The 21,491-nt window shown below is 45.2% G+C and overlaps 3 pseudogenes; all 3 read right to left on the reverse strand.

Moving 5' to 3' along the window:
• Positions 1 to 3,742: 3,742 nt before the first annotated feature.
• Positions 3,743 to 3,901, reverse strand: LOC111823221 (annotated as a pseudogene).
• Positions 3,902 to 6,938: 3,037 nt separating this feature from the next.
• Positions 6,939 to 7,377, reverse strand: LOC102424243 (annotated as a pseudogene).
• A 7,291-nt stretch (positions 7,378 to 14,668) lies between these two features.
• LOC102433212 lies at positions 14,669 to 15,783 on the reverse strand (annotated as a pseudogene).
• Positions 15,784 to 21,491: the final 5,708 nt, after the last annotated feature.

Below are 21,491 nucleotides of genomic sequence, written 5' to 3' on the forward strand. Positions count from 1 at the left end.
CGATCAGCTGCCTCCTGCACACCCCCTACTAGGGATGTGCCCGAAACCAAGGTACATGCCCTTGACCGGAATCAAACCCGGGACCTTTCAGTCCACAGGCCGACGCTCTATCCACTGAGCCAAACTGGTTAGGGCAGACCTTGACACTTTTTTAAAAATATATTTTTTTTATTGATTTCAAAGAAGAAGGGAGAGGGAGAGAAAGACAGAAACATCAATGATGAGAGAGAATCACTGATTGGCTGCCTCCTGCACACTCCTCACTGGGGATCATGCCCCAGGCATGTGCCCTGACTGGGAATCGAACTGTGACCTCCTGGTTCATAGGTCAACACTCAACCACTAGCCACACCAGCCGGGCATGAAAGGTTTAGAAGAGGTTAGAATCATTGCATTCTAGAACCCGAGAATCCCCAACCCACACCATTAAGACTATTGCCTGGATTTCTGCAGAACTGAGAGAGAAGAAATTACCCCATGTCCACCAAATCCTTTCCTGAGTCTACTTTCTATGTGTCTGCATGCTGGGATCCATAGTGGTCCTCTCTCCTCCCCTGTCCTGGACATAAGGAGCTCCCTGCAGCAAAGGACACTCATCCCCCATTCCCTTCTCCCTTCTCCGAGGGACTCAGAGCTGCTTGCTCTGACATGCGAAGGGTTGAGGGCATCGGGGATGTGGCTTCCTTACTCAACCACAGACCTGGAGAGTTGACCTGAGGCTGGAAGTGGAGGTAGGGGAGCTGATGAAGTGAAGACAGTTAGACCTAAGGAGCTGGGGATTTGAGTGGAGCAGGAGAGGAACCTCCTCTTACACACCATTAAGCAGTTTTCCTAGAGTCAGCATAGTGGCTGCATTGGAGACGAATAAGCAAAGGAGAAATTGGGAGGGGGGTACACTTGGAAGAAAGTCGCAGGGGAATCAAACAGTTCCAGATATTCCACCTCAGTGGCACGTCAGATGACAGTCAGGAGGTATTACTGAAGGACTGCGAGGAAAGGCAGCTTGTATAGGAGAAAGTACCTGGGGCCCGGGTACAAGTACAGGAACACCACAGAACGGCCTGGAGGGAGGGGCAGCAATGAGGGAAGCACAGCTGGGAGACACCAGGAAGGGAGTTATCTCACAAGTGGAACAGTCAAACACGCAAGCTCCTGGAGGTGGAAGATTCCAGAGGTGGGAGTGAAAGACAGAGAAGGGGCCTGGTGAACCACAAGAGAGACAACAACCAGGGCCAGGAGGACTGTCCAAGTCTGTGGCTGGTGTCTGCTGGACCTGATAGTGGCTGTCCATTTTATTTTATTTTTAAAAAAATATATTTTATTGATTTTACAGAGAGGAAGGGGGAGGGATAGAGAGTTAGAAACATCGATAAGACAAACATGGATCAGTTGCCTGCTGTACGCCCCCTACTGGGGATCGAGTCCGCAACCAAGGTACATGCCCTTGACCAGAATCGAACCCCAGGACCCTTCAGTCCGTGGGCCGGCTCTGTCCACTGAGCCACACTGGTTAGGGCGTGGCTGTCCATTTTAGACCGGGCATCGGCTCTCAGTCCCAGTCCCCCTCCCAGCCCAAAGCACTTGCTGGTGACCTGTCAGGCCCCCAGGGGCATTTAAGTCCGGGGTGGGGGTGGGGTGGGGGGGGAGGAGGTGGGACTTGGGTATTAAAGGGCTGTGACTGCCAGTCTGAGGAGCGCAGATTTTGTTTCCTAGGTCCCCTGAACAGGGTTGTTGAGCAATGGGTCTCATTGCACACAGTGGTAACTCTCCGTTGGCGAGTAAAGGCAAGCTGAAGAAGCTCGTGGCTGAGAGCTGAGGCAGACACCTTCAGCTTGTCTGTGGACAGAGGAGAGGAGTTTACTGGGTAACAAGTGACAGGTGCAATAGGGGAGGGACGGCCACTCTGTCTGAACGGGGCTCTGTGATCAAGATGCTGTCACTCTCCACCTGAACCACTGCCTCATTGCACACCTCCTCGTTTGCCTCTAGTCCTTACCTCCTCCATGGGGCCAGATGAATCTTTCTTAACATGACCATGCTTTTAATGCATTCGTTAATGAGGTCAACAAATGTCAATCGAGGGCCAGCTAACAATAGGCACTGGGAATACAGCAAAGAATGAAACAGAAAAATATTTCCTGCTCTCATGGAGCTGACATTCTGGCTGTGAGAATTTTTCTAGGGGCGATGCTAGAAGTGGAATTGCTGGGTCACACGTATGTGCAGCTTCAACTTGATAGGTATTGCCAAACTGCTCGGCAAAGTAGTTGAACTAATTTATGTTCCCACCGACAATGCACAAAGATTTCTCTGTTGTCCTCCAATACTTGATCCTATCAATTATAAAATTTTGCTAATCTGATGAGTGTGAAATTATATCTCATTTTTATTTACTTTTCTCCAAATGGCTACTGAGTTGAACATTTCCTGTGCATAGCGGCCATTTAATCTCCTCCTCTGGGAACTGCCTTGCTGGGGTCCAGCCCCAGTGGTCCAGGGGGTCCTAATGGTCTTAATATCTTTTTTTCTATTGGTTTACTATTAAGTCTAATCCTTTGTTGGAAGGGCTCAGTTCCTTTTAAGCACTTACCTGATTGGTCAGTCCCTCTTAGGATGACTTCACTTGGGATTAACTCAAAACTAATTGATTTGGGTCTCTAATTACATCTGCAAAATCCCTTTTGTCATATGTCACATAGTCATGGGAGTATATCTTATTACATTCACATGTCCCACCCCCACTCAGGGGAAGGGGATTATACAAGGGCATGGGTCATGTGGGGTATCTTTAGAATTCTGCTTATCACAAATATTACAGGAACTTAAAGTTATTTTTCCTTCTCAAAGAATAAGTTTTTGTTTTCATAGTCTACCTACTGTGTTTTGCTGTTTTATGTTTCATTCATTTATACTATTACATTTATTATTTCTTTAACTTTACCTTTTTTGGTTAGTCCTCACAAGGATATTTTTTCCATTGATTTTTGGAGAGAATGGAAGGGAGGAGGAGGAGGAGGAGAGGAGGAAGAGGAGGAGGAGGAGGAGGAGGAGAAGGAGGAGGAGGAGGAGGAGGAGGAGAGAGTGAGAGAAACATCTGTTAGGACTATAGGGCAATGTAATCCTTAACAGTGTCTGTAAGCTTCCCGCCATAGGAGGACAAAGATTAGGAAAACTTGCTGGACACCAGGAATGAGACCATTCAAGGAATAAAACTGTTCTAAAAACGCCTGATCGCACATTCACATTTCACCCATATTCCAAGCTCGCCAGCTCATTCCCCAGACCCACTGAGGACAAGAGCTTCCCACCTGTGACTGCATATAAGGATGGAACTCCATCCCCTGGGTGCTGCCATCATCCACCCAATGTCCCCTTGGCCCAGTGCTGTGCAGCCCTTCCCTTTGGATATCCCATCTCTCATCCCCTTTCCTTAAATAAATTTAATTTTTGTTAATCTACTGTCCAAGATGGCTATTTAGCCTGCCCGCACACTACCCATGTTAACCTTTCAAAACAGACGTGAGAGAGACATAGGATTGGTTGCCTCTGGAACCTGTACCGGGGCCAGAACTGAGCCAGCAACCCAGGTACATGCTCTTGACCGGGAATTGAACCCAAGACCCTTCTTTTTAAGGAGTAACTTTTTTTTTTTTTTTTTTTTACATAAACACTTTATTAACAGTGGAACATCTTCCCCATGGGCCATGTGGTTCACCCAGACAGCCAGGACCCAGACACACATTCAGTACAGCCTCCTCGTTCCTCGCTCTGACTCCAATAGAGTGATCATGTTGCCCTCACGCACGAGGCCTTTTACATTTTGGATGATGGAACAACTGGTCCTGCCCAGTACCTGGGTGACCCTGGATAGCTTGATAGGCTGCACACGACTCATGTCCATGATGGCAGCAACTATCCGGCGGAAAGGGCTCACTCTGTTTTTTTATTTTTATTTTTTATTCTCCTATATTAGATGCTAGGCTCATTAATTTTCAGTTTCCTAAAATTTTTTTTTTTTAGAGAGAGGAAGTGAGAGAGAAACATCGATGTGAGAGAGAAACATCAATTAGTTGCCTCCCACACATGCCCCGACTGGGGATCTAACCTGCAACCTGGGTAGGTACCCTAACCAAAATAAAACGAACTAGCCAGGACACTTTTCAGTTTTCTTATTTTCACATTTAGACACTTCACTCAACAGTCTGCTTTACCTGCATCCTCTAAATACTCAGCCTTAAACTTTTTTGTTTGCTTTTATTTTTCTACTACAGTTGATATTCGATCTTATTTATATTAGTTTCAGGTATACGGCATCCTCTACTGTACTGTTGAACCCCTGTAAATTATTCTTTATTTCAGTTAGTGTGTGCTTCATTTCTGACTTGTACTTTTTCCTTGAAATTCTAAATTCCTTGAAGCTCTCATTAAGATCCTTGAGCAACCTTATAACCATTGTTTTGAACCATTGTATCTGGTAGTTTTCATGCTTCCATTTCATTTAGTTCTTTTTCTGGAGATTTTTTCTGTTCTTTCATTTGTGACAAGTTTCTCTGTCTGCATTTTGGCTGCTTCCCTGTGTTTGTTTCTATGTCTTATGTAGATCTGCTATGTCTCCAATACTTGATAGAGTCACTTTGTGTAGTAGGTGTCCTATAGAGCCCAGTGGCTCAGCCTCCCCAGTCACCTGAGCTGGGCACTCTAGGTGTACACCTGTGTGAGCTGTGCACACTGTCCTATTGTAGTTGAGCCTTAATTTATGTTGGTATCACCAGGAAGGATTGACTCCAGGCCGATAGATTGTGAGGAATGGCTGTGACTACAACTGAAGAGCTGCTGTGCAGGAGACACCCCTATGGAACAGGACTTGCTTCAGTGGGGCTTTGGTGCTCACCATGTCTGTCCCTTGAGTTTGTCACTTGTGGAGGTCGTAGGGTTGTAATCCAGCATGGTCAAAATGGACCACCAGGTGCACTGGCTCAGGGGCTTCCCAGGAGGTGCAAAGTCAACCTCTGCCTGTGCCCTGCGTAGGCCATCCAGCATGAGCTACAAAGCAATCTGCAGATGGCTGCTACTTGTATTGAGCTTGGAGGTGCCCAGGAGAGGCCAAGCTGTGAACCATGGTGGGCTGTGGCTAGTGCTGAGCTTGGGGCTACTTATTGAGAAGTATGGAGCATGCTGATGCCAGCTGCTGCTTGTTTGAGAGATTTTAGGAAAGTCCAAAGCATGAGGCAAGAGAGGCCAGTATGGAAAAGCCACTGGAAATGGCTTGGATGAGCCTGTAAATAGGGAGGAGTGGGGTTTTAGGAATCACCAGGGTGGGGTGAAAAGTGTGAGCCAGGTTAATGGAGATTCAGATATAGCACAGCCTGTCAGTTCTATGGCAGGGAGGTCTCATCAAAGGGAACACTGGCCTCTGCCAGCACTTCTGAGAGACAGCTGCCCCTCCAGCTCTCGCCCTGATTCCAGACAAGTTAGTTTCTCTCTGAATATCCCAGGTTCCTTTCAAGCTGCTGCCTCAGTGTTGGAGCTCAGAGGGAGCAAGTCCAGGAGTGGGCCCTTTAAGAGGAACTGCCTGGGTCTCCAGCAGCCTCTGTATCATTCAGCCACAATCCCTGCTGGTTTTTACAGCCTAAAGGTATGGGCACTTCTCTTCCTGACACTGGAACCATGGGCTGGGAGCCTGGTATCAGACAGGGACCCCTTGCTCTTCTGGGAAACACCCACAGCCAAGATATCTCTCCTGATTTTAAATGGCCACACGTGGGCATCAGACCACTAAGGGCCAGAATTCCACCCATGTCTCGACCCCTCCTACCAGGCTCAATGTGCTTCTTTAATTCCCTAGTTGTAGGACTTCTGTTCAGCTAGATTTCAGTTGGTTTTGAATGATGGTTGTTTTGTATTTTAGTTGTAAATTTTTTCCATTATATTTTTATTGATTTCAGAGAGGAAGAGAGAGGGAGCGATAGAAACATCAATGATGCAAGAGAATCATTGATTGGTTGCTCCTGCACGTCTCCCACTGGGGGTTGAGCCCCCAACCCAGGCATGTGCCCTGACTGGGAATTGAATCATGACCTCCGGGTTCATAGGTTGACACTCAACCATTGAGCCACACCAGGTGGGCTTTATTTGTAAATTTTGCTGTGGTTGTGGGAGGCAGTGAATATTGCATTTATCTATGACACCATCTTGACCAGAAGCCAAGAAAAAGAGCTTTAAAATTTTCTTAGAAGAGTCTTCTTTGAAACTATTTATACAATTATTATATAAGGAAAGTAAGAATTGCAGGGTGTCCTAGCAGGTTTGGTTCAGTGGATGGAGCATCAGCCTGAAGACTGAAGGGTCCCAGGTTTGATTCCGGTCAAGGGTACATGCCCAGTAGGGGGCGTGCAAGAGACAACCAATCAATGATTCTCTCTCATCATTGATGTTTCTATCTCTCTATCCCTCTCTCTTCCTCTTTGAAATCAATAAAAATACATTAAAAAAAGAATTGCAGGGAAAAACAACCTAAAAATAGGTATTAAATATGTTTAATAGCTTTAATAATTCTACTATTTCTAAGTCCTTCTATAAAAGGGCATTGCAGTTCTTCAGTTTATTGCAAACATATCTTTTTAAAAAAGTCAGCCCTAATGTTGAAGCTATAATACAAAATTTTAATTATTGGCACTATATTATAAAGCACAACGAAGGACCTCTGATTTAAATAACTGAAAGCCATGCTTTGCTCAGGGTACTATGGCACACATACCATCTGGGTTGTTTTACAGCAGATGCTAGTTTGCCAACCTTCAGATGGCAAAACACTGAGTTGTGTTTGATATTGTCCTGCCAGCTGTTTCTTGTGGCCATAGAGAGTCAGGTGGCATGTAATGTTGAGAGATTACCTTGTGGCCACCGCTTCTTTTCTCACAGGTAGAACATTCAAATCCTTATGATGCGAGGCCTAGCAAAAAGCCTCCCACACCCATTGAATATCACAATGTTCTGTTTGACAAATTCTGTTGCCTCTTTAATTATGTTGTTGATTTTGGGTTCTGCCTTATTTGCTTGTTTCTTAATCTGTCATTGCTTTGTTTACACTTTTTTTTTCATTGATCTGCACATAGTCGCTGTGACTAGCAATCCGAAGGAGAAGACCACCACCACCTACTGCGGTTGCTGCACATTTTCCAATTTTCTGAAACAAAAATCCTGCAAACCAGTATGTCACTCTGCCCATTACAATCTGAGCGGCTGCTGAGTATTTTTCTACCATCGGTCCAGACTGTGGCCTCAAACACGATTCCACCAGTTGTGTCTTCTGGAATGCTCAGCTAAATCCAACACTTGGTTTTCATATTCTTGGTGAGAGGGGTTCTGGTTTGCCATGATACTGTAGCCTGCAGTTGTATTGAAAGTGGTCCGTGCCCACCCTCCTCTCACTCCAGTACTTAAAAAAACAAGACACCTCACCTGATCGGGAATTGAACCTCGGCCTTCTGGTACATAGGTTGATGCTCAACCATTGAGCCACACTGGCCAGGCAGGAAGCCTGTGTCTTGACTTCAAGCATTAATTAATTAAGTAACTGGGAGAGTTACTTAATTTCTCTCAGTTTACTCATCCATACATTGAGGATAATAGCAGCATCTAACTCTGAGGGTTATTGCAAGGATTCAGTCAATTGAAAAATTAAAGGTGCTTAAACAGTACTTGTAGCCATTGGCAGTTTCAAGCTTTTAGCCATCTGGTCACACTTTAGTTTTTACAGCAGACTTGCAAAGGAGGGAGCTGTGGCCATCATCATCCCCAAGATTACACAGGGGCTGGTAACAAAGCCTGGGCAAGAACCCTATACCCTTGCCTTCCCTCACCCCTGCCTCTCCTAAACCCCAGGTGCCCGATCTCAGCTGAGAGCTGAGCTGTGCTTAGTTGTTAGTTGGGGAGTGGCCCTTCCAAAGTCTGGAGTCGGGTGATCAGCACAGGTTTGGACAAGTAAGATCTGGGAATAATGTTGGTGGATGAAAGGTGACTCCTCTCATGGACTCTGGCACTATTTGCAGTCACACCCATGTTCTCTGTTAGCTTTGGGATTATGGGGATTAACTTCACCCCCTCATCTCTGTCATCTGTGTGTGTGTGTGTGTGTGTGTGTGTGTGTGGCAGTGAACCAACCTCAAACCTGGAGGAGCCAAGCTGCCCCCAGCTAGCCTCTTCCTCACAAGCTATGAGTAAAAATGATTTGTGATGCCTGGTGAAAAGAAACTTCACCTTTATACAATAGATTTGTAGCCACAGAGAAGCTGTGATGTCATCTGTAAAGATAAATGCAGAAGATCTTGGATTCTAAATTTTGGGGTGTTCCTGATTCTAAGATTTGGGGAGTCTGAGATTCTCAGATTATTATCCTATCTAATAAAGAGGGAATATGCTAATTGACCCCCACACTGATGCAAAAGTTGGCGGCACCCACAGCCAATAAGGAGGGAATATGCTAATTGACTGCCCCATCCTTAACGATGGCAGCACCCACAGCCAATAAGGAGGGAATATGCTAATTGACCGCTCTGCCTTCAAAGATGGTGGCGCCCACAGCCACAAGATGGTGGCGCCCAGTCCCTTCAGCCTCGCTGGGGCAGCAGGCATGAGGCAAGGCCGCTCTGTGTGCCTGCCTCCAGAGGACCCCAATCCCTTCAGCCCCCCAGCTGCCCAGGGCTGGCCCAAAGCACAGGCAAGCCTTGGATGGTGACTGCTCAGCTGCCCAGGGCTGCCCAAGGCTCAGGTAACCAGGGCCGACTGAGGCTTGCACTGCCGACAGTGGCAGCAGTAGAGGTATGACGGGGTGTTGCCTTCCCCTGATTGCCAGGTCGCCTCCCGCCCCTGAAGGCTCCCGGACTGTGAGGGGGGGAAGGCCTGGCTGAGGACCCCCCCCTCCAGTGCATGAATTTTCATGCACTGGGCCTCTAGTTCTAGTAATAAAATTTGTTTCTAAGTCTCATGGATGTCTCTTTATGAAGAATTACAAAATGATGCTGTGCATTGTTAAGGGATGAAGTGCACCTGATGTCTGCCACTTATTTCGAAATACATAAAAAAACAGATGCTGTAGCGGTTAGAGTCTAGCCGGTTTGGCTCAGTGGATAGAGCGTCGGCCTGAAGACAGAAGGGTCTCGGGTTTGATTCCAGTCAAGGGCACATACCTTGGTTGCAGGCTCCTCCCTGGCCAGACCCAGGTCGGGGCTCATTCAGGAGGCAACCAATCGATGTGTTTCTCTCACATTGATGTTTCTCTCTGTCTTTTCCTCTCTCTTCCACTCTCCCTAAAAATCAACGAAAAAATATCCTCTGGTGAAGATTAAACCCCTCCCCCCTCAAACAAACAAACAAACAAACAAACAAACCAGATGACTTGATGGATGGATGGAAGAATAGATTTGTGATAAAGAAAGTAGAATAACACTAATTGTAGAATCTAGGTGGTGTCTTATTGTACAATTCTTTAAACTATTCTGTATATTTCCAAATTGTCATAATAAAATGTTAAGAAAATATGATGCTATTGGCTTCTGTCTCTTAGCGAAGACAGTTGCTTCTTTTGGGAGAGTTCATCAGTTGAGATTTTCAAATGTTGGTAGAGTCAGCACTCAAGACTGGTGGGAGAGTGTAACAGAGCTTGAGAAAGGCTTTCCCGACAAAGATCCGGGATTAAGGCTTTTGTTGCAGACCGGCCGGTGTGGCTCAGTGGTTGAGCATCAGTCTGGGAACCAAGAGACTGCAGTTCGATTCCCAGTCAGGGCACAGGCCCTGGTTGCAGGCTCAGTTCCCAGGAGGGGGTGTACAGGAGGCAGCCAATCCATAATGTTTCTCTCTCATTGATGTTTCTTTCTCTTTCTCTCTAAAAATCAATAAAAACATGTTAAAAAAAGACTTTTGTTACAAGGGGTGGACATCTAACTCAAACTAAGAGAGTTTAGGTGAGAATGAGAATATATTTTTAGGAGCTTTGGGGCAGGTCAAGAGGCAGCTATGCTGGATTCAGGCTTTAAACAATATCTTTAGGATTTTGTTTTTCTCAATCTCTTTGCTCTTGTCTCTCTTTGATTTTATTGTCTAACAGACTTTATTCATGTGGGGGTAGGAGAGCTTTTGGAAGTCTGAGGTTTTGGAAGTCTAGGAGAATATATCAGTCATTCCTTGGTATCCAGGAGGAATTGGTTCCAGACCCCCTGCAGTTACTGAAATCTGAGGGGGCTCAAGTCCTTTAGTTGGCCCTCTGTATCCCTGGGTTCCACAACCAATCGAGTTGGTTGAATCCATGGATACAGAACTTATGGATACGGAGGGACGACTAATAAAATGTGGTACATCCATACAATGGAATGCCGTGCCAGTCAGGATCCCAGCAGGAAAGGTAAGTCACACGCAAATAGGATAATTGAGAAGTTAATGAAAAGACCACTTACAAAGTTGAGGGAGGGAAATCCAGAACTTATGGATACGGAGGGATGACTGTATTTTCAAAATATTCCCTTCCCTCTCACGGTCCTTCTCTTAGGACAAGTTTACACTTCCCTTTCCCCCACTGGTTTGCTTGGTCATGTAACTTGCTTTGGCCGTGACTCCTGTTGTATGTACAGGTGTCTCCATTCCAGGAATTGCTCCCTCCTTCAGGGACAGGGATCCAGGGAGCCTTACTGTGGCTAGTTTACAGGTGTTTCCCATCCCTCATTGGATTTCCCTCCCTCAACTTTGTAAGTGGTCGTTTCATTAACTTCTCAATTACCCTATTTGTGTGTGACTTACCTCTCCTGCTGGGATCCTGACTGCACAGCATTCCATTGCATGGATGTACCACACTTTATTAGTCAATCATCTAATGATGAACATTTGGGTTATTTCCGATGTTTCACTATTAAACAAAGCAGCAGCAAAAAGCTTGCACATAGGTCATTTTGCACACGGTTGAGTACCTGTGTAGGCTAAATTATTAGCTGTGAAATTGCTGAGTCAAATGACACATTTCCTTATCCTTTTGGCTGATATTGTCAAACCACACTCAGAGGTTGTACCAATTCATAGTCCCCCAGCAATGGATGAGAGTGAGGATTGTTTTTTATTGATTTTAGAGAAGGAGAGAGAAACATTGATGTGAGAGAGAAACATTGATGTGAGAGAGAAACATTGATTGGGATCGAACCAGAAACCTGGGTATGTGCCCTGAATGGAAATTGAACTGGAGACCTTTTGGTGCATGGGAATGATGCTCAACCAACTGAGCACACCAGCCAAAGTAGAACATTTTTTATTTTAAAGACCTTTTTTATTAAGACATTTTAAAATTCTATGTATAATGACTAGTATTTCAAGTCTTTGGTACAGAGACTGTGGTTCCAAAGTTTTGTGTATCGTTATGCCATACATGGAAGATTGTCAAAGGTCTTCAGCCTCCTCCCTAAAGATGGTGCACGTGGATGGTTACAGTCTGAATGGGCACTTGATATTAATGTGTTTGTTATGAAACAAGTCATGTGGTTTTGGGTTTTGGGGTTTCCTGATACCCTCCCACTCCTACCCCTGGCCTGTGGGAAGCTACCAGAACTGGAACTCAAGCTATCAACACAAATCTGATAAATGTTTGAAACTCAATAACTGTGGTGTCTTATGAAACACAGGGCTCTGGCGGTTTAATTACTTCACCCTTGACATTTTTGTGTGTGTGCCTGTTTGTAGACTAGGCAGGAAAGAGTCCAATAGATCTGTTCCAAGTCTTGGCACCGCTGCTTTTCAGTTGTGTGATTTGTGAGTATGTCACTCAATGACTCTGGGACTGAATGTCCTCACCTGCAAAATGAGAATAACAATAGTAATCCAGTCATACACCACTTAATGATGGGGACACGTTCTGAGAAATGTATCATTAGACAATCTTGTTGTGCAAATATCATAGAGGGCACTTACACAAACCTAGATGGTCTAGCCCAGTGATTTTCAACTGGTGTGCCGCAAGAATTTTTAAAACATGCAGTACCTGACTCTTTAGTTAGGGGTACTGACCTCTTTTCCCTTATATTGTCAAATAAATAGACAACAGCCAACACAGCAGTAGCTATCCAGTGTGAATGAATTAAAATTATATCTATGTTTTGTGAGATTAGCAAAAAGTATAACATGTTTTTTGGTGTGCCAGAGAATTTTAGTGATTAGTTTATGTGTGCCATGAAATAAAAAAGGTTGAATATTTCTGTCTAGCCTTCTACACAACTAGGATCTATGGTACAGCCTACTATTCCTAAGCTACAACCATGCACAGCATGTTACTGTACAAAACAACAGAAAATTAAATCAAGCACAAAGGAAATTGATGTGATCAAGAGATGCAGTAAACACCAGATGTATGAGGCTTCTGCCAGCATAACACAACATACTATACAACATCAAAAATGTGAAACATCTTGATGTAGTCCCATTTGTCTATTTTCTATTTAGTTTCCATTGCCCTAGGAGTTGTATCAGTGAAGATATTGCTTCGGCATAGGTCTGAGATTTTGCTGCCTGTGGATTCCTCTAAGATTTTTATGGTTTCCTGTCTTATGTTTAAGTCCTTTATCCATTTTGAGTTTATTTTTGTGTATGGTGTAAGTTGGTGGTCTAGTTTCATTTTTTTGCATGTATCTGTCCAATTTTCCCAAGACCATTTATTGAAGAGACTGTCTTGATTCCATTGTATGCTCTTGCCTCCTTTGTCAAATATTAATTGAGCATAGTGGCTTGGGTCAATTTCTGAGTTCTCTATTCTATTCCATTGGTCTATATGTCTGCTCTTGTGCCAGTACCAGGGAGTTTTGAGAACAGTGGCTTTGTAATATAGCTTGAAAAAGGACATACAGAAGGCCGAGAGACATATGAAAACACTAGTAGCCCCGTGCATGAAATTCATGCACATTAAAAGGGAATTAATTAGCAGAAATATTTTATTTATTTATTTTATTTTTTATTTTATTTTTTTATTGCTTAAAGTATTACAAAGGGTATTACATATGTGTCCTTTTCCCCCCCGCCCTTGACAATCCTCTTGCCTCCCCTACCCCCCAGTGTCTTATGTCCATTGGTTATGATTATATGCATGCATATAAGTCCTTTGGTTGATCTCTTACTCCCCCCCCCTTTTGCCCCCCTACCCTCCCTGGCCTTCCTGCTGCAGTTTGACAGTCTGTTTGAGGCAGCTCTGCCTCTGTATCTATTTTTGTTCATAAGCTTATGATGGTCTTTATTATCCATGAATGAGTGAGATCAGTCGCCTCCTGCACACCCCCCACTGGGGATGTGCCCGCAACCAAGGTACATGCCCCTGACCGGAATTGAACCTGGGACCCTTCAGTCCCCAGGCCGACGCTCTATCCACTGAGCCAAACCGGCCAGGGCAAGGTCATAATCTTTTGAAAATAAATCTGGTACCATTACAAAGACCCCATTTACTATTAAGATTTTTTAATAGCATGATGATTGCACCCATTTTCAATTTTAATTTATGACACGGCATTCCCGAAGAAGTAATACTATTAAGAAATTCGATGGGAAAATTTTCCTTTTCAGCATCATCTGTGGAATCAATGGAATCATCACTCAAATATGTGTGAAAATCTCCATCGAGTATATCCAAAATTTCTTCATTTACTTTTTGAACGTGCTCATTTTTTTGGACAAAGAATTGCACGATTAGATATATTTTTAATATTATCTATAGATTTTTAATATTATCTATAGATATATAGTATTTCCAAAGGTAGCTTCAATAATAGATCCATTACAAATCATTTCACAGGGGATTTCAATAATACCCATTCCTAAATGAAAACTGCTATCAAGTTTGCCATCTCCAAGTTTTACTAACCATCCACTATAAGCAGAATCCTCTGATCTCATATTTGTTGTAAGAGACAACTTTCTGAAACATCCCCAAACATTGCAGTACTTTATTTTTAATTTTATTTTTTTTGGTTTTCATGTCCTTTTTTATTATTCTGTAAAAGGTAACAAAATATACAGAACAAAGTTATCCCCTTTTAACTAATGTTACACAACCATATTATTGCTTATATATAAATATTATACTCTATAGCTGATCATTATTAATCAGGTGTGAGAGTCCAATCATGGAGTCTCTAATTGTTAAAACCAGAACTTATCTAAGCGTGTGTCCTCCGTGCTATTTATGCGGAATGAGCGAGGACTGCCTCCCAAGGGAGGAAGTCAGTGTGTGTGCACGTGTGTGAGTGCTTTCGACCAGTTTGCAAGCCTCAAAAACATAAATACAGAGATGCATCCTTCACAGAAATCAAGTGCAATTAATCAATCTGAGCTAATTTCAAATACAGAAGGAATATGGCACGGACTGGAGCCACTGTGGGTGCTGTAAGGACACCACACACACACACACACACACACACACACACACACGCCAGCACGGAGCTGCCCCGCAGGCATGCAGCGGCCCTTTCCTTGATTCGATCGGCCCTGCTCCCAGCACAGTTAGGAAGTGATTCAATAATAATAGTGAAAATCAGGCTGTTTGGCACTATGATACAAATGGAAGTAACCAGGGAAGCCTCCCCAGTCCGTGCCCCGGAATCTTCCTGCTGAAACAGCTACTCTCTTTAAAGGAACTGGGTACGAGGAGGGTCTAGATTAGAAAACTACAAATACGAGTTTCAGAGTCTGCGTGCGACCGCCAGGCCCACACGGCCTCGAACTCGTCGATGTGCTGCTTGGTGTTGTCCTGCCGGATCTGCCGCAGCGTCTTGTACTTGTCGCGGCCTTGCCTCCTGTTCTCGTAGTGGATGATGTCTTTGTGGGTCCTCTTGTTCTCGTCTCTGGCCTGGGACAGCTCGCTGGACAGAGTCATCAGCTGCTGCTGCACGTGCAGGTTCTTCTCCGCCTTGGTGACCCGCTTCTCCTCATGGTGGTCGTCCAGGATGCTTGTTGATGCGCAGGCGGGGGGCGTAGAAGACGAAGTCGATGGGCTTGATGACAAACTTCTTGTCATTGAAAGAGATGTTCCTGATCTCACTCCAAAGGAAGCCAATCTTTGGGGTCAACTTATCATCTTTCTCATAAATATTTAGTCCCAGGGCATCCACTCCAAGCCACAGGTTTGTTCCTTTCTTATTTTTTTATCTCAAAATAGTTGATCCCGTACATTTCCAGGTCCTGGGCGATCTTCAGGTCCTCTAGCATGGCGCTGTCTTTGAGCATCCCGCGGTGCTCGGTGTGCCACACCTGGATCCGGTCCTCCCACTGGTCCCTGGTGAGCTCATGCTGGTCCATGACTCTCTGGGGGATCAGCCGCTGGGAGCCGAGGTACCCGGACTTGTGCAATTCTTTGTTGTAGTCTCCCAACTTGGCCTGCACAGCGTAGGAGCGGAGGAGCACCGCGGTCTCGGGAGGGCAGTAGATCTCATCGCTCAGAATGCCCTCCTTCACTTGGAGGAAGAAGCGCTTCCGCGTGATGTCCGGGATGAGCTCCTCAGGCACGTCCTCGGGGTAGAACTTGGCCCTGAACTTGAACTGCAGGGGATTCTCCTTCCTGACCTCTTGGGCCGACACCTTTTTATCAAGTTTCAACCAGGTAGGAAATCCTCTATTATCTACGTACTGGAGGCCGAAGTACCACACTTTCCGCAGGCCCATCGGCATCACCACCTGATCAAAAAGCTGCTTTCCGGTCGTGTTCGGCTGGATGGGGAACTCCAGCTCCGCATCCATGGTGGTGACTCGGACATTGATTGGTTTCAGCATTTTTGGTTCCTGTGGGTTCTCCTCGATCCTCAGGGGCAGCAGCGGACACTGCAGCGGGACGGTGCGTTCCGCGTTGGTGCGTCGGCTGAGTGCCACATGGCAGTACTTTAAACTTGTTTGTACTATGGCCCATCGCATAGCATGCAGTACAACACTGAGACACTGTCGAAAATCCTCTCCAAGAAGGAGAACTTTCCCACCAAATACAACATTAAAATTTCTCTTAGTAATCTGTCTATGGCGTTTATAGCATGACTGGATGCCATGGTGCATTCATCAATAATGAGAAGTTGGGCCTTTTTAATAGTTTTAGCAATTTCACTCTTTTTTTTTTTTTGCAGTTTTTTAAAAAAAATATATTTTATTGATTTTTTACAGAGAAGAAGGGAGAGGGATAGAGAGTTAGAAACATCGATGAGAGATATCGATCAGCTGCCTCCTGCACACCCCCCACTGGGGATGTGCCCACAACCAAGGTACATGCCCTTGACCAGAATCGAACCTGGGACCCTTCAGCCCGCAGGCTGACACTCTATCCACTGAGCCAAACCGGTTCGGCACAACTTCACTCTTTATATCGAGTTTAGAAATTGAAGTTTCATTTAGTGGAATGGGTAATTTATATTGGAAATGAAAGGTGCTTCCACCGAGAAGTAAATTTGCAGCAATTCCTGTAGACGCTGTGGGTAAACAGTACTACCAAGACCTCTAATATAATGTATTAAAACTTTATAAAGATATGCCTCCACGCTCTGAGGGCCGGTTCCTGCCTCAAACCTCGCCCTTACCGGAAACAGCTCGGGGAGGGTGCAGCCATTTCCAAGACGACCCCTGCAGGACTGACTTACTTCCAGTTGGTCGAGCCTCGGTCGTGACATTACACCCAGGGTTTTTATATAAATAGATGCTCAAAGTCACTAACCATCTGAGAGATGCAAATCAAAATGACAATGCGGTACCATCTCACACCTGTCAGAACGGCTATCATCAACAAATCAACAAATGACAAGTGCTGGCAAGGATGTAGAAAAAAAGGAACCCTTGTGCACTGCTGGTGGGAATGCAGACTGGTGCAGCCACTGTGGAAAATAGTATGGAGTTTTCTCAAAAAGTTAAAAATGGAACTCCCATTTGACCCAGTAATCCCACTTCTAGGAATATATCCCAAGAAACCAGAAATAACAATCAGAAAGGATATATGTACTCCTATGTTCATAGCAGCACAATTTACCATAGCTAAGATCTGGAAACAGCCTAAGTGCCCATCAGCAGATGAGTGGATTAAAGAAACTGTGGTACATCTACACAATGGAATACTACACTTCTATAAAAATGAAAGAACTTTTACCATTTGCAACAGCATGGATGGAACTGAAGAGCATTATGCTAAGCGAAATAAGCCAGTTGGAGAAAGATAAATATCACATGATCTCACTCATATATGGGATATAATGATCAACATAAACTGATGAACAAAAATAGATCCAGAGACAAGGTAGCACTGAACAGACCATTCAACCTCAGAGAGAAGGCAGGGGTTAGAGATCAACCAAAGGACTTGTGTGCATGCATATTAGCATAACCAATGGACACAGACACTGGGGCGGTGGGGGCTTGCCCTCTCAGGTGGGAGTGGCGGGGGGGGCAATTGGGGAAAAAGGAGACATATGTAACATTTAAAATACATATATACACATACATACACACACACACAAAACAAAACAGAACAAAACCCTTTGTGGCTTCCTTTTGCTTCTAGATAGAATCCAAACTCCCCAACAAGTTGCATAAGGCTCCATATGGCCTGACTCCTGCTGATGGCTCCAGTTTCATGGGTGAACACAGCCCCAGATCTCTACACTCTAGGAGCACTCACCTTTATACAAGCTTTGGGGCTCTCACCTTTATACAAGCTTATTCCTCTGCCTGCAATTCTCCCTCACAACACTCCCTATCCTTCCATGGAAAATCCTTCTTAGCCCTATAAGGGCTTACCCTGAACCTACAAAGTTGACCAGGTGCCATTTCTGGGCTCCTACAGCTCCGTGGGATCCCCGTTCTGGCTATGACCCCCCTGCCTGTGCCTTCTCCTCCCTGCACTGTTCATTCTGAGCTGTCACTTTCTTGTTACTGATCTGTCTCCCTCTGGAGTGAAAGCCCCATGAGTTTAGGGCTCAGGACTGTCTTGATCACCCCTGTGTTCTCAGTCTCATCTAGCAAAGCCTGGAAAAACTACTGGTTCAGTGAGCACTGGTTCAATGGCTGCTAAATTTGTTGAGTGGCTTACAAGTCTGATGTGTGTGTGTATGTGTGGTGTGCGTGTGTGTGTGTGTGTGGGGTAACCATGAGAAAGAGAATTTTCAGAGAGGATATTTAAGTTTATCCAATGAGAATGAGCTACCTTGAAATGCTCTCAAGACACACCTGTCTTGTGGAGGCTTTTTCTACTTAGTGTGACCCTTGAAAATGGAGGGAGGTAAATACTCTGAAAAAATAAGGGAACTACTTATTTTTTTAAGAAGGGACGTGGAGCTGGGCTGTGATTGATTTCAAACATAGATAGGCACAAGTCAATCTCAGATGCTCATGTGTATATAGTGTGGCCCACGTGCCTACATACTATACCAGAATGCACACAAACACATCCACACACTCATATATAGTCAGCTGTTATACATATGTATATACAGATATCAAAACATCAGGTTGGATACAGAGACACACATGTAGACGTCACCCAACAAGCATATCCCAAAGCATGTACTCATGCTACCTACAGACAGACACAGAGATCAGCATGCACTCAGGCACACTGGCAAGGACACACACATACCCTATTATGCACCCAGATATGCAAATATGAGCATAAACAGGTATGGATACCAATTTATGCACCAACCCCCCCAACCCCCAAAGACAGGTGTGGGCATGAATTTATCAACATGGACAAACTGACGCATACACGCACACACACATTCACAGACACCCCAAGCATGTACCCAGAATGATACACATATGCAGGTGTATAAATAAGGATAAACATGGCAGAGGCATCTAGGAGAACCCACTGGATAAAATGACACAAATACGAAGAGATCCAGATCCAGGAACACACACAGGGCTAAGGGGCAGGCTGACTTACAGGGAAGGAGAAAGAGAAAGTCAGAGACAAGGGGATTGAGATAGAGGAGGACAGAGAGGAACGTCCTGTGCAGGGCTCCATGCCCACCCAGAACATCCCGAGGCTCTAGCCCTGACCCACCCTCTTCAGAAACTGCTTAATCCACCATCTCTCCCCGAGGCCACCCAGAAGATCAGGTTCTTATTCAGACTTGGCTGCATGGAGGAAGAAATAGGGAAGGAGGTTCCCCAAAACTTTCTCTCTCTTCCTCCTTTCCCAAAGGAAAAGCTGTGGGAACTTTAGACCTGAAAATGTAAAAGCCAGAAGGGGATTTAGTGAACCTCTCTTCTATCTCTTTCCCTCCATGGATTAATAGCAAGAACAGCTAATATTTATTGAGTGTTTACTGCTATGTATATCACACAATTTAACCCATCGACTCCTCACCAAAATGCCAAAGGGTTGGGTACTGTTATTGGCAGCATAGGCTCAGAAAGGTTAGGTTACCCATTCAAGGTCACACATTGAAGAAAGGATAAGGTTAGGATCCATGTCTCAATCTTGTTCTTAACCATTGTCCCATCCATCCAGAAAGGAAAACTGAGGCCCAGTGAGGGGAAGAGATTTTCCTGGATTCAGCACCAGGTCTCTTCCGAAGCCTATCCTGGCCACCGCACACCGGCACGTGTCCTGCCTCTGGGAGGTAAGGCCTGTGATGTCAGACACTGATCTCTCACTCCATGTTCCAGGGTCAGAGACGTGACCTCAAGTACTTTTCCCAGTCTTGACCCCTCACACCCTCCCCACCCAGCTGTTTGTCTAAACATTCAGGGCCCTTCCTGTTGCCAACTTCATAGGGAAACAAACTCCTCAAAGTCCTACCTGCTTCCTTCTCAAGGAACAAGGGGGGAAAGGCGGGGCCCAGGCTTGAGGCCAGCCCAGGTGCAAGAAAGGAAACTAGACTTTTGTTGGTAAGAATGCAATCCAGTATATTGATATCAAATTACAATGCTACACACATTCAATTATATAATGTTGTTAACCAATGTTACCTCATTTTGTAAAAAGGTCAAAAAGAAAAAAAAGATTAGGGAAACCCATGCGAATCCTCCTTCCCTTTTCTTTCCCCCTCCAAAACCAACAAACAGCTTTCCTCTCTCTGTTTTGTTCTCCACCCTTTGTTCCCTCCCTACAGGTCTCATAGCTCAGGGGCCTACAATGCTTTGAGCAGCATGCCCATCCTCAGAGTGCCAGCCTCACCCACTTGCACTCACCTGAGATTAGAGGTGGCACCTGAGCAGGATGGTCCAAACGTGGGATCCTGCCCAGTGGCCATCAGGGGCCCCTCTCAGGCCTACATAGGACCAATCTCAGTGCTCATCTGGTGCACATGCTGGAGCCTGCTGGGATCAACCTCAGAGCCCACATGGTGCCACCCTATGCCTTCTGGAAGCCAGCCTCAATGGCCACTTGGGTCTACTCTCAGAGCCCTCTCAACACCAGTGGTGCTCTACTACTGCTCTCCTGGTCTCAAGTTCAGTGTCAACTCATTTTCAATCCTAGTGTCTACCTGGAAACAAGCTCAATCCCAATGTGATGGCCCTCTGTCCCAGGGCTACCTGATGCCAATAGCAGAACCTGCCAATGCCAATGCCAATCTCAGAACCCACCTGCTGCTAAACTTGGTCTCCACTTGGCCCCCAGGGTGGGCTAGGCCAGTCAATGGAGAAAGCAGGAGAGAGGATTCAAAGCCCAGCTTCATCACTTTTTACTTGTGACCTCCAGCAAGTGGCTTTATGGAGTCTTGGTTTTAACTGCAAAGTAAGAATGATAACGACCCAGCCCATTCTTATAAAGATTCCATAAGATCCTGCATACAGAGTCAACCTCCACAATTAGTGCTCACCAAGGGGAAACTGTCCTCATTATTAAGAAAGAATGCCAGTGAGGAGAGGACAGCAGAGTCACTCATCCTTTCTGCACTTACCCCCGCCCAATCAGTATCTCAGGGCCCATTTCTGTTCCCAACACTGAAGCTTACTCAAATTTCTCCTGTTTTGGTTCCCTCTGCCTGCTAATGGCAGCCTTGCTGAGCCAGGAATCACCTCGAAAATACACACACCCTCAAATATAACCTTTGCACTGGTGGCAAACTCAATCTCAGAAAGGGGGAATAAAAGTAGAGAGCAGGAGAGACATATGTGTTCCCTGCCCACTCTCTATTCTCTGCCCTCATCTTACCCCTATATAAAATGGGAAGCATAAATAAATAAATAATAATAATAACAATAGAAATGATGGAATCAACTTGGTGGGTTTCCCTAAGGATCTGGGCAGGGAGTCACTGTGGCTCTCTGTAAATTATAACCCTGCAGACAGTTGCGATTTTTTCGTACTGTATTGCAGTTGTCATTACTATTTGCCAAGTCCTGGCCCATCCCTCTGTCAATGAGACCATGAGTTACTCTTTTCCAGTTCTGTGGAAAGTTCCACTGAGATGTGGCTCTGGTTGTCTCTCCCTTTCCCAACCAGGAATGGGCAGTCCTGTGGCATGCCATCTTGACTCCGCTTTGAGGTGCCAATGAGG

The sequence above is a fragment of the Myotis lucifugus genome, unplaced genomic scaffold (assembly GCF_000147115.1).
Source record: "Myotis lucifugus unplaced genomic scaffold, Myoluc2.0 scaffold_421, whole genome shotgun sequence".
NCBI lineage: Eukaryota > Metazoa > Chordata > Mammalia > Chiroptera > Vespertilionidae > Myotis > Myotis lucifugus.